The sequence below is a fragment of the Sturnira hondurensis genome, unplaced genomic scaffold, assembly GCF_014824575.4.
Source record: "Sturnira hondurensis isolate 20B ecotype Veracruz unplaced genomic scaffold, ASM1482457v3 Scaffold0005252, whole genome shotgun sequence".
Classification (NCBI taxonomy): domain Eukaryota; kingdom Metazoa; phylum Chordata; class Mammalia; order Chiroptera; family Phyllostomidae; genus Sturnira; species Sturnira hondurensis.
In genome coordinates this window covers 2,409,838-2,425,004 of record NW_028077883.1, presented here as the reverse complement: position 1 = coordinate 2,425,004, position 15,167 = coordinate 2,409,838, and positions in this window count along the sequence as shown.

Sequence of the window (15,167 nt, the reverse complement as noted above, 5' to 3'; positions counted from 1 at the left end):
TGACTGGCACTTAGCAGATATTCAAGTATTTGTTGACTGAATGGATGAATATTTTTGGAAATCACAGCCCTTACAGAACTTAGAAGATTTGACAGTTTTTCCTTAAGAAGCAGACAGCAAAGAGTAAAATGTTCTGTTGTTAGAGTAAAATACAAACACACACCAACAACAAAAAAAAGAGAAATAAACAAAAACAGAAATGACTCCAGGAAGAAAGAAGAAATACAAAAGTGATGGGAGCAGAGAATAAATGGGGAGAGGGGCCCTGAGTCCGAAGTAGAGGGATTGCTCAGAAGGAAGTAACTACTGGGAACTGTGTTTTTGCACAAGATTATAGATTCCCACGTGCAGTTCCTGTGGCCTAGCTTTGTATGCCTTAGCAGGCATGGAGGTAGCAGAAGTACTCACAAGTCTTGAAAAGGGAAGTGGAATAATTTCTGTAGTCACTCAGAAATCATTGGTCTTTGGGGCTCAAAGACCAAGTGCCATGGTTGGCAGCCCTAACCCCTGGTAATGTATAAACTCCCTGTGACCTTGAGACCTTTCTTCTGGGGATAGGAAGAAACACTCAAATAACTGGTTAAGCTACTTCCATTCTAGTAAATGTGGGATTGGACAACAAATTGTTACAGTAAATGTTTGTATTCCTTGTGCGCTTGAATTTGTGGGCTGAGCTTCATGACTGCCACATTTACATTTCAATTGACTGATAGCACATGTATGATCTGATCTCCATTTGTTTGTTCTCTGCTATCCATGCCGGTGAATGTGAGGAGGATGCGTTCGTTTAAACACTTGAAACTTAGACGACAAGGGGATTTTTTTTCTTGCTAGTGTTTGGATCAGTTCCTCACAGACCATAGAGGATGCTGGCAAAAATGGAGTGGCATCTGTGCTGACAGTGTGAGAGCTCTGAGGTAGGTCAGCAACTGCCACAATGGCACGTGAGGATCTACCGCTCCAACGTGTTCAAGTCAGCAGCCCGCGTCGCAGAGAAATTATAGAAGCGGGCGTCTTTCCAAAACAGTTTGGGGAAATGTCACAATATTGTCAAATAGATTCACAATCTTATCAAATAGGAAACATTTTAAGAAATGTTTCAAAGGGTCTGGAAGCAAGGCGGAAGCTTGAGTATGTTATATGAGACAAACTCATTATTTTTTCTGCTGATGAAAACATTCTGCCAATATCTCAGACACACCATCTCTCTCAAACATGTTTGTACAATATGTTTGGGAAGGGTTGGAAATGTTTATAATTTCGATATGACAAAGGGCTCATTTTGGCAGTGGAGGATTGTATTGTTCAAGTGCACACTACGGCAGAGGTGGTGTTCATGAATGGATGCTGCGTTCCACTTGACAAACGGAATGAATGTTGAGTACCTTGAGAAGGGAAGTCAATAGCTGAGACAAATGCCACTACCCTGAGGTTTTATTTAAAAGTCATCATTTAATTCATAATATTTTAAGATATTTTAGAAAGTTACTTTTCACCACACTTAAAGTTCCAAACTGGCTGAGGAGGAGCCTGCTCTTCCACTCATTCGAAATCTTTCATCTATCAGGGGATATAAGCAGTTATTAAAGGCTGCTACTGATTGAACTGTTAAAAAAACAAACAAAAATGTCTTGGCTATCTAGGATTCTGCTACACTTTAAATGAATCACATCCTGTGAGTAGAAAGCTAACTGTGTTGAAGCTACTTACCTATACATATTTGGATTTTTCACTGTTCAATTAAACAAAACAAAATTAAGTCTTTATTAACAGCCCGAATGGTGATGGCATCCACACATCCTTCTAAGGCCTCTTTTTTTTTTCTGGTGTAAAAAGCAGGGGTTAATTTCTAGTGTTGTCTCCAGGTCTAATAGTCCATGGTGGCCTTAACCAACTCATAGGGTACTCAGATGAAATCAGGTTACCCAAAATGTCCCACAGATGAGATCCCCTTTTCTTTAGTCTCTTTTCAGTGACATATCATAGCAGATATGACATGGAGCTAAAATAAAATATGAGATCTAGCTAATAATGTAAAGGTTAAACTTAAAATTGTTTTTTTTATTGACACTAGTTATTTTCCAAGAAATGAAATGAAGACTTTTTATACCCTTAATTTTAAAGTTTCTCTGCACTCCTGTCTCCTGCCATTTTCATCTATTTCATGCACTGACTTCTCTTAGAAGTGTGGAATCACTCAGTTCCAGGAACACGCCCGAGGCAAAAGGAATCTCTAAAGCTCCCAAACTTTTCATTTTGCTCTAGTAACTCTTTGAAGAGCTTAAAATTCTTAATATTCACTTGTGATTTTGAGGATGATGGCATTTGCATAGTTACAGTATAGACCTCATACTGTATGTGTTACCTGTTGAATGTACTCACACTCAGCTGTGATGTTTGCTTTCACAGTAATTATCTTGCTGACCATGGAAATGAGAAAGTGATAGGCAAATTATTGTCTTCCCTACTGGAGGTTGAAGACACAGCATGAAAATAAAACCGGACCAAGTTATAACCTCTTTAATGCCTTCTAAAAATGTACTTCCATTATAATTTATAAATTCATATCTCTCCTTTGATGATCTTTAGAAATGTAAAAATATCAAAATGAATATTTTTGGCATATATTTTAATGTAGTTTTTCATTCTTTCTATTTATCTGTCCACTTCTAAGATTATATTGAGCTATTTTCAAAACTACTTATTTATGATCTTATTTCAGAAATCTTCATTTACGTTCTGTGTTATATCGGGTACTTCATGTTAAGTACATGAATTCTGATAAGTCTTCTGCCCAGTTCTTTCTTTAGTGAAGAGGACCTGGTATCTACTAATTGATAAGCAGCTGTTTAACATGAATTTAAGGTAGAAAGTTTCCTCTCCATGGTGAATTTTCTATTTTCGTTGTTTAAAGAAATATTTGCCTGCCCCTAAATAAATGTGGTCTGTTTTGCATGTCACAGATAAATTTTTGAGTTCTTTCTAAAGAAGCCAGGCTATAGAGAGAGAAAGCAGTAGGCAAGGAGTAAAAGAACATGTTTTTATGGCAAGTAAGCTCCCTAAGTTTCAATTTCCTCATAAACAATATTCATATATCTTTCTTGCTTACCTTATAGAATTATTTTGAGACTCAAATGAGATAATTTAAAAGCACTATAAAAATCTTTTTATAAGGTACTATACTAGTGAAACTATATCACCATTTCTGGGGAAGCCTTTTATTGTATAAACATCGCATGCTTATTAGTTTTATTATTACATAATTATGCTAATATTAATGATTCTTGTATGTTTCTTATAGTTGCTATAACAAATTGTCATAAAGTTGGTGGCTTAGTACAACGTACATTTATTTTCTCATAGTTCTGGAGCTGAAATTAGCTTTATTGGGCTAATGCCAAGGTGTCTGCAAGGCTGGTTTCTCCTGGAGGCTGTAGAGGGCATTCCTTTCCTTTCCTTCTCCAGCTTCTGAAGGTCACCAGTGCCCCTTGGCCCATGACCCTTTCATTGCATCACTCCCACTTTCTGCTTCCATTGTGTTACCTTTTCCCTTCTCCACTGTATTTACGTCTTCTGGGTTCCTCCTCTAAGGGCACTTGTGATTATGTGTGAAGCCCAATCTAGTCATCTAGGATAAGGTCCTCATCTCAAGATCCATAACTTAACCACTTCTAAAAAGTCCCTATAAAGTAATATTCTAGGGAATAGAACGTGAACATATTTAGGGCCATTATTCAACCTACCACAATTATTAAAAGATGATCATGGTAGCCAAGTGTCTGCAATGATAGGAAATTGGATGAACGTGACTAGTTAACTGCTCATGGAAACATTCTCCCAAAAGTGGCAACAGAGTTCCAACCTGAGCTTGAAACATCCCTAGAATGTATTCCATATAAAAATTAATTGGCCTATTAATCAATAGACACTCAAAGTGTCATTACTACAAATATTTTAACATGAAAACGGCGCTCAGGGTAGAAAGGCTAAGAGTGGCTGAGCCCCAACATGGAAGGCTGGAGACAAGTAAGGGCAGACATCGAAAGAACCAGGCTCTCTCAGCCTCACTCACAGCAGCAAGGGTATTATTGTCTGCCTTAAGTGTTGGACTTCCAAGTACTTTTTTCTTGGTTTAACAAAGGGTTCTGGAGATAAACATAATAATGATATTAATTGTTGGAAAAGTCGGTTCCAAAACACTATCATTCTGTCAAGCAATACCATGACAAGGTACAGGGAGGAACATCTTTCCATATATAAATCATGAATGGTTACAGCACTTTTCTAAAAGGAACGGTTAGTTTCCCTAATGCAGAATCATTCTAATACTTCTTTTATCTAAAAGCACTAGCTAGTCATAGAAATTTGAGGTATTGTTTTTTCTTAACTTCACTGTTCCTCAGTAAGTGATCAATTATGATAATGGCTCTTATTAGAATTCAAGGATAAATAAAAATGTTGAGCAAATTATAGTTCTTTGGGACTGCTGAATTCCTAAACGAGCCTCATATGTTTAGGCCTATGCTGGAACAGCAATATTAATTTTAGTCTAAGTGGCTTAAAAGTAAATTAGCATCCTTTCTCATCCCACCCACTGTTCACTTGCAATTCTTAACCACCGTGCAAATTTAACACTTTCACTGAGTTATAGGTAAAATAATGCCTATTGGTGGTTTTTCTATTTGTATAGAGATTGTATTTTTAAATTTTAACTCAGAAGCTTATGAAATGCTCACATGAATTAGAAAAACTGAATTGGGTTAATAAAATTTGAATTATTGCCTTTTACATTTATCTAAATTGGCTATATTGATGTGTAATTATCACCTAGCGAAAACGCTTGACAGATGTTCATAGAATAAGGTATCTGATTTTTGCAATCTGTTTTGAAAAAAACATATACTTCAGACTATGCTTGGCTAAAAGGTCAAAAGCCAAGAAGTATTTGAACGTAATATCAAATGTCTACCTTTTTTGTGTGATTCTTTGTCTGTTCTCTGCAAAGTAACCTCACATTTTGAACTTCCCCCTGTTCATTGCTGTTGTGCCTTCTGAACGTGACCTCAGCCTGAGCCCGTTCGCAACCAACTTCCAGATTTCCCTGCGGATATCGATTATAACTTACTTCTCTCACGCCTCACACTGTGGATATCAGTCATTTCTAACTTTTCCCTGCTCTTTATTCCAACGTAGTAACAATCCTCAAATATCCTTTTTGCTTTTAAAATATTCTTTCATTTTTATTTTATAATTAGTTATGCCATCACCCGAAACCAAAGCCTTGCGACTATTTACTGTGATTTCTTCAAAGGCCAGTTAATTTAAGCACCCAGGTTTAACTCTAATCATTCCAGTTGAATATAATGTAAACTTTTTTGTTTGTTTTATTTAATTCTTATTCAAGTACAATTTTCTGTCTTATATTCCCAGCCCTGCGCCCCAGCTCCCCACCTCCCGGCATTTCCACCCCCCACCTGAATTATTGTCCATGTGTCCTTTATACTTATTCATGTGAGTCCATCCCCTTTTCCCCTATGATTCTCTCCCCTCTCCCCTCTGGACCCTGTCAGCCTGTTCCGTAATTGAATGTCATTGGTCATATTTTGCTTGCTTGTTTGTTTTGTTGTTTAGCTTCCTGTTAAAGGTATTTGTCTTTCATTGCCTAGTTCATTTCACTCAGCATAATGCTTTCCAGTTCCATCCATGCTGTTGCAAAGGGTAGGAGCTCCTTCTTCCTTTCTGCAGCATAGAATTCCATTGTGTAAATGTACCATAGCTTTTTGATACAGTCATTGACCGATGGGCATTTAGGTTGCTTCCAACTCTTGGCTATCATAAATTGTGCTGCTGTGAACATCGGGGTGTATAGGTTCTTTTGGATTGGTGTTTAGGGTTCTTAGGATATACTCCTAATAGTGGAATTGCTGGGTCAAAAAGATACCTTCTAATGTAAACTCTTTTTAAAAAAATATTTTATTCATTTATTTTTAGAGAGAGGGGAAGGGAAGGAGAGAGGGAAACATCAATGTGTGTTTGTCCCTCATGCGCCCCCTACTGGGGACCTGGCCTGCAACTGAGGCATGTGACCTGACTGGGAATCGAACCAGCGACCCTTTGCTTCACAGGCCCGTGCTCAATCCACTGAGCTACACCAGTCAGGGCTGTAAACTCTTTTTTAATATTTATTTTATACTTTTACTCTTAAAAAATGCTTTTTGATTATTCCTCAGTCCTTCATTGTTTAATTTGTTTGTTTGTTTGTTTTTCAGTCCTTTTATTTTTGAGTTTTAATTTATCAATGCATCATTATTCCTCACCCACAGGACATTTTAATTTTCTACTGCTCCTGATTTGATCTTCTGTTTATGTTCCTTTATTTTGTTTTCATTCTTCTATTAAAATTCCACAGGTATTCAGGTTATTCTCTACAGTCTCTTATTATGTTTGCCATATTTCACACAAGCGTAAAATACCACCTGGCTGTCGAGACTGAAGCGGGAAGATCAGTTAGAGAGCTATGAGAGTTCTCTACACAAGAGGTGCTTGATTCCTTGATATTAGCCAGCTTTCATAGACAGTAAGTAATTTATTATTAGATACTATTATTATAGCTATGGTGCTAATGATACTCATCCAATTTAAGAATTAGATTTTTGCCTGTGTTTTAAAACTGTACATGTATTTCTAATGTTTATTACTAAAAATAGCTTACATGAAGCCAACAGATGAAGGCAAAAACTTATTTTCACATTTCTAAGTCATCATTTTACAAGGTAAAGAGCACTTTAAACTGTTAACATTTTTCATAATTTAAACATATTTATAAAATTCATTTGTCTAGTAAAAATATATGTAGTAAAATTCTTGTGATTTCTTAAAAATTAAATGCTTAAAAATTAGAGTAGAGGCACCTACCCTTTTCAGAATTTCAGAACCATCAATAAAAGATTATAAATATGAGATCACTGGGGTATAGGGAGTGAGTTCTGAGCTGCAAACTGTTTGACTAGAGAGACTATAGGTTTTAATATTTTGTATATTCCTTCAACAATTTCGTAAAGGAGTCAGGTTGACTGCTTTGTGAGGACACCTAATATAAACATAGGCACTACAGTTATCAAATGAGCATTTTTATCTCCTCTATAACCAACGCCATATCATTAAAGTCAGTAAAACAGATATTGTTTTGAAGAATGCAAGTAGTTATGCTTGGAATTTACAAATTACTTTAAAACTGTACTCACTCTTTCTCCAAATTAACTCCTCTGATGAATTTTTTCCCTGATAGTCTTTTTCTGCTTTCTCGAGCTATAATTAGACATTGACGATTGTCTCAGCGCATGCTGGGAAGACATTATAAACTCCAGTTCGCTCTCCTTGTCAAGAAAAGGTTTTCTCCGAATGGTATAACCTCAGTGACCTAATGACCAGAAAGTGCCTGTGGAACACCATGACCACTAGTCCTCTTTGCTGGAGCGTAACAGTAGCACAGGTACCAAGTGACTTGTACTCTGTCTTTTTAAAGATACCAGTATTGCAGACATGCAGCCAGTAAATCCAGAACAAAAGTGTGCCTAGTTGTATGTATTTTGGTGAACAGAAAAATAACCTTCTTTCCTATTTGGTGTGCAAAAGCAGTTATAAAACAAATAAATTATTAAGACTGATAAAATCAAAACCAGTTATTCAGAATGAATTTGTAGTTACTTTGCAGCTCATGTCTAGATTCAGGCTAAAGTAATATTTAAATGCTACATATTTGATATCCATAATTTTGAGAGGAAACACTGCTTTGGGTTAAAATAGCTTCAAAGATGTAGGTATTCATTTGGGAATTAATTGGCAAGAAAATTGCAGAAATGATTTATGTTTACCTGTGTATAAACTTACCTGGGTTTCACAGTAACATTCAATGCTTAGTTATAACTTCGGGCATTTTTTTCTTTAATTACAGCTAAAACAGAGAAGTTCTGACAATAACAAGGGTGGAATGTATTCCACTTTCTTTGTGTACTTGTGATGAGGAAAGCAATACAGAGTTACACAAATGAAGCCAGTAAATCACAATAGAGAAAAGAAATCAGTGTGCTCAGAAGTAGAACTACTTACTTCATCAGTGCAAACTCACAAAATCAGATTTTCTGTATCCTAATCTGGGAAACAGACTTCAGTAAAGCTGAATGCTTCAGATTTTGCTCTCAAACAACACAACTTAGTCTCTAATTGCTGAGTTTCCCACACTTGCTAAGTACTGTGGGGTCCTGATTTAGACCAGACATCATGGGAGCTGATTCACATGTAGTATACAATATATATCTTCTACCAGAAGTCAAACTTTTTACTTGATTTTTGTACCCTCACCCTGGTGTGTAGTGGAGTACTTTGCAAGAAATTATTACTAAATAAAAATAAACTGATAATAAATTAAAATTGTAGTCTGCCCAAATGTACTTTCTAAACTTTTCAAACTGATATTAATGTTTCTCTTTTAACAAACCATTAATGCATAGTGCATAATATTTTATGTTTTGAAGAAGGTGAACTAAACAAAAAACCTGGATATGTGCTCCTACAGATGCATGGAACAATAAGAAGAAAACTTTAATAACAGTATAAAACATGTAAGAGTTACACCACACATACATAGAAACTAACTAGAATTAAATAGATACGTAAAGCAAATCATCATGCTTTATGAATTTAAAAATGAATATAAGAATAAAAATATAATTAGAGCTTTAGAAGATAAAATGGAAGTAGTATTTCACAACATAAAGTAAAAATAAAAATAATTATAACTCAAAAATAGAAAGAATTTGGGAGCAAATTCAGGAGACAATATATTCAATCAAATAACTATCAAAAAATGAAAAATAAACTTATGGAGGAAACAATATTTAAATAAACAATATTTGAAGAATAAACAATATTCTTCAAATAAACAATATTTGAAGAAATGATCAGTTGAAGAAAGTGTTTCATTTAAATTGAAAAGGATCACAAGAGCAACAAACAGGATTCATTCCTTCAGTTGTGCAGTCTTTCAGTGATTACTTGTTCAGTAAACATCGTATGTCCGACACGGTTGTAAGTAGAAGGGGTATAGTGGGGGGTTACATGGTTAGCAGCGGAAGACAGGCAATAAGTAAACCAATAATTGCTCTATTTTATGGAAAGACAGTGCAAGGTAAGGGTTTAGATAGTGTCAGAGGGGTATTGTTTTTCTTCTCTAACTTCCTTTTCCACTTGACCAGACGTACACAGAGTGATGTACAAAAGTCTCTTTTAAGCAGAACAAAAAAGCTTTACAGAAAGAAAAAAGATCCAAATTCTGAACTGAAAGGTCCTGCTATGTTTCTGGAAAAATTGTCTTGTAATGATCATTGTATGACTTTTTATTTCTTTGTTCTTATCTACAAAATCCTATCTTCTGTACTTTCTGTTTATACAGATGGTAGTTACACTTCCTAGGATAGGTAAATAGGGGTGCATGTGTGTATAATAGATATGTAGACACATAACTGCTATACACACACACACCTTGTATATCTTTACCGTAAATTTTTACTTTTAGCATTTAAAGTCCTCGTTTTTAGGTTTAATAATTTTTTAATTAAATTTTACTTGACTGATTCCAAAATCAAAATCTGTATCTGTGATTCCTTGTTACTTCAATTTTGAGGGCCTACTTTATATTCTTTTGTTTTTAGAATTTCTGAATCATTTGCTTTAGGAGTGTCTCTTATATATAGCATATCACGGTGTTTTACTTTAGAGCTAAATTGAAAATCATTTTATTTCATTTTATGAGGTGAACAAAGCCCATTCACATCTATTGATACGACCATGGTGTTTGGTCCCAACTCTGTTATATTATTTTGTATTAAATTATTAAGTGTATTATGTGATATTTGATTTCAGTACTTGAATGATTTCCTTTGTTTTCCAACAGTTAAAATTTCTTTTGATATGTGGAAGATTTGTATTTTTCTTCCAGCAGTCACCTCATACTCATAACTCTTAAAAATGCCATTAATTTCCTGTCACCTTTTACTACTTGTTTTATCAGTGTTTAATGGTATAGTTAACTCTCATCTAATGTCTATTTTATACCCCTCTCCCCACATCCTTTTTCCTCCCTCATTTTATTTGCATTATATTTACTTTTTAAAATTAAATTTATTGGGATGGCAATGGTTAACAAAATTATCCAGGTTTCAGGTGCACAATTTTCCCATGCGTCATCTGTACGCTCTCTTGTGTGTTCACCGCCCAAAGTCAAATTTCCATCCATCACCATTTACCCCCCTATAGCCTCCCTCATCTCCCTCCATCCCCATGCCCACCTGCGATTACCACACTGTGTCTGTGCCCGTGAGTTCTTTCCCCCTAAACTCCACATTCCCAACTACTCATGACCACACTTTGAGTAGAAAAAGCTTCAAATACTTGGTTGAGGCTTCCAAGAAAACATGGAACTGTGTCATTTTTAAGATGGCAGATTCTTGTTTGTCTATTATTCACAAATTGTTCTGTTTCTTGTATCTTTCTGCATATAAAGTAACTTTCTGTTTCTTTGTTAAACTAGAGGTTTTTATTTATAGAGACACTTCAAACAAATACAATATACATAAGATGCCAAGTTCAATTAAAATGAAGACAGTTTGAAGAACTAAGACCAAAGTTGTTCATAGAATAACAATATTGAACTGAACTTGAACCTTGCATTATATTCAATCATAAGACAAAATGTACATATTTTTTTCTTCCCTACAATATTTATATTGTTTCTCTCTTATTGTCCTGTTTTGTTTGAGTCATAGATTGACAGGGATTGTCACCAAGAGTCCCTTTGGCAGAGTTTTCCTAGTCATGTCACATTTTGATGTTTATTCTCTAATAAATTACTAAATCAGTGTTCATGGTTAAATTTTTTCTGAGTTTTCATATGACTAAAATAATTTTTCTATACCCTTGATATTTGAAGGATAGCTTAGCTAAATACAGACTTTTGGGATTCATAATTTTTTCTTGAGTTTTCCTTGTTTTGCATTGTGCTTTTGCTAAAATTATACCAGTTTGATTTTTCTTATCCTGTGTGTTATTTGATTTCACTTGTCTGAAAACTTACAGAATTTTTTTATCTTTAAGCTCTAATAGTATTACTAGGATAGGTCTCAGAATTGATCATTTCTGTGCTTCCATTCTGCATGTATATTAATACGGTGAACAGAACTTTTTATACAGAAATATTCTTGTAGTCACTGCTTGTGTTAGCAAAAGACTGGAGACAACATAAATGTCAACTAATACATGACTGATCAAATAAATGATCATACATCCACAGAGTGGAATATTCTATACTTCTGTTAAAAAGTGACAGTGTTTCATGTTCTGAGGCAAAACTGTACACACCAGTTATTCTTCCCACCCTGTTCCAGTCTGACTTCTATTCCCATAACTCTACTGAAACTGCTCTTGTCAGAGTCACCAAAGGTTCGTACGTTGTCAAAAATCAATGATCACTTTCTGTGTTAATTTTACCCACCTACAAATGGTTAAAACTCTCAATCAGATACTGCTGCTTTTTATTTTTTATCTTATTTTTTAAAGAATTTTATTTATTTATCTTTAGAGAGGAAGGGAAGGAGAAAAGGAGAGAAATATCAATGTATGGTTGCCCCTCGTGTGTCCCCTGCTGGGAACTGGCCTGCAACCCAGGCATGTGCCCTGACTGGGAATCGAACCACCATTGTGTGGTTCACAGGCCTGCGCTCAATCCACTGAGCTACACCAGCCAGGGCCCAGATACTGCTGCTTTTTATGATCTCACTGTTAACAGGAACCTAAACAAACCAAACAAGCAAGCAAAATACGACCAATGACACTCAAATATGGAACAGGCTGTCAGGGCCCAGAGGGGAGAGGGGAGAGAATCATAGGGGAAAAGGGAATGGACTCACATGAACAAGTATAAAAGACACATGGACAATAACTAAGGGTGGGGGGTGGAAAGGGGGAGGGAGGCGGGGAGTATGGGGTGGGGGGTGGGCAGGGTTGGGAATATAAGACAGAAACCTGTACTTGAACAAGAATTAAATAAAAATTAAATTTTTTTTAAAAAAAACACCTTTCTCCTTAAGATTTTGTGATTCATGTTGGCCCATCTTATCTCCTACACCTTAATCATTTCTTCTTTCTCTTTCTCCACTTAATTTCTAAATGTAGCAGGACCTCAGGACTCAGTCCTGAATCCCCTAATTTTCCCTATAAGCACTCTCCCCCAAGATCACAGTCATCCAACAGGACTTAAATTACAATTAGAACGTGTCACTCTCAAGCCCAGAATTCTTATCCAATATTTCTTTTACTCTTATAAAGTCTAAGTGGCCTACATGATCCATAAAATGCAAATGCTTGGCGATCTTTATCCTCACCTCATCTACTCCACTGCCCCATCCGCAATGTCCAGCAACACTGTGTTGTGACATTTTCTGGGATACACCGTACTCTTTCTAACATCAGGGATTTCACTTGTTGATATCCATTTCTGGCATGCTCTTTCCATGGCTACCCTGTGGCACTTTTTATTCTTCAGAACTGAGATTACATTTCATCTCATGAGATAAGACTTTCTCCTACCAGACTACCAAAAGCATTGCTCTAGGTTCCAATGAAAAATATGCAGATTTGGGAGGAAGAACAAAATAGACAGTCCATTGAGACATAGGAAGAAAATATTAGCTTGTCCACTTGTATTTATTTTTATGTCTTCAAAATATGTACTACATATCTTTATATTATTTATAAGATAAAATAATTGTATACATACATATATGTACATATATATATAAACAGATATTTATATAAGGACTACACAAAATAGTATGTATACTAGATAATATGTTTAAGAACTAGTACTCTTGCATTACTCTGTTTAATACTTTGGTTTGACTAAGAACTAGAATTATTATTATTTTTTTAAGATTTTATTTATTTATCTTTAGAGAAGAAGAGAAGGAGAGAAATATCAATGTATGGTTGCCTCTCAGGAGTCCCCTGCTGGGAACTGGCCTGCAACCCAGGCATGTGCCCTGACTGGGAATCGAACTGCGATTGTGTGGTTCACAGCCCTGCGCTCAATCCACTGAGCTACACCAGCCAGGGTGAGCTAGAATTATTTTTAATATATTTATCTATTTTTGTTTGTTTTCTCACTAGAAAACTCCATAGAGTAGAAATCATAATTGTCATATTCACTATTATATCCCCAATATCTAGCATTACTTGAGTGACTAAAAGAAAACATAAACTATAAAAATATATTTTAATTTAATTTATTTAGTATTATTTAGTATGTATATTATAAAATATAATAAAATGTTATGTAATTGTATATGTAAAATAATTTTTACATTAGCAAGAATAAACAAAATTATTGAGTTTAAACACAAAATTTAAAATGTTTATGAGATTAAAATATAAATGTTTATTTATAAACCTAACAGAAACCCTAAATCAATGGAAAGTGATAGTGTTTTCCTAGCTCATACAACTTAAAAATTATATAGTGTCTTTCTGAGTATGTGCATTTTGAGCAATTCCCATTAGACTTCTAATTTTTCCCTATACTAGACAAAATTATCTACATTTTATTAAATTAATATTTAAACACTGCTAAGGAAGTTTTGGAAAATAAAAATAAGTAATGAAAAGTGACTTTAGAAAAAAATATTAAAACTTACCACAACCAATATAATTATATTGGGTAAATGACTAGAGAAGAGACAGTTCACTTCAAGTTCATACAACATTCATTAAGGTCTCAATATATCTCTTTGACTGATCTCAAATAAAAAGGAATCCATTAACAGTACTTGGCGGAATGGAAATTGACTACTACAAATACTACTGCATGCTAAATATTAGCATACAGTTCTTCATCATTGTGGTTTAAAAAAAATAATGGTTTGGTTTTCAAAGGACCTTAATTTGACACATATCAAAAAGTCAAATATTAATATTATTTCTAAAACTGTTTGAACAATCTGATTTTAACTGTTAAAGATTCAGGAGGCAGAAGGATATTTTCAAAATTTCTGCATAGGGATAGGTACATTTCACCACAGCATAATCATGCCTATATTTTCCAATTTAAAAATGGAAACAAAACGCTGCTTTAAAAAAAATAGAAAAGAAAAGTTAACAAAATACTCTTTCCTGGTGGGAATATATTAAAGATGATTCATTTCTTGTCAAGGAAATAATATGAAAGCTTGTATACCCCAATACAGAGTTAAGGATAAATATGAAGATACACACATACACACATACATCTCAAAAGATGTACAGTGGACCCTTGAACAATAATGGTTTGAATTGTGCACATCCACTTACATGTGATTTATTTGAAATAAATACTATAAGTGTGTCTTCTCTTCTTTATTATTATCTGTTTTTTCTCCACTTTACTTTATTGTAAGAATGCAGTATATAATACATATAAGACACAAAATGTGTGTTACAACTGTTTATGTTATCAGCAAGGTTCCTGGCCAATAGTAGGCTATTAGTAGTTAGGTCTTTGAGTAGTCAAAAGTTACACACAGATTTTTGACATTGTTCAAGAGCCAACTGTATATATATCACAAGGAGACTTGGGATAAATCTCTTTGACAAAGAAATAATTTACTCATCATTGGAAAGAAATATTGAATGTTTTAAATATCTTACTCATTTTTCCAAATGTTAGCCTGTGACTTATGTTAAAGTAGACTGTATTGAAGACTTTAAGGCACAAATACAGGAGAGGCGTTATACACATAGCCAACAGACAGACTGAATTGAAAAAATCTGTTAGATGCTTCCCTTCTCCAAAGTCCCTCCTGCCATCTTCATGTGCATGTGTCCTAAATATGTGCATATATCTAAAGTACCTAAATATAGAGAGTATATATTTAAACTCATATTCCTCCCTAACCCTGAAGAATAATTTCTGATTAATTCTCTTATGTATTAGCTAGTCTCAATGGCTTGTCTTAATCTCTCACTGAGTATTGTCCTCCCACCCCATTAACTTCCAATATTATGCAGAGTAATTTACTCAGTTTTAACCTCTAGTCCCAAACTTGCACATTCAAATTATCAAAGTGATCAAAGTAAAAAGC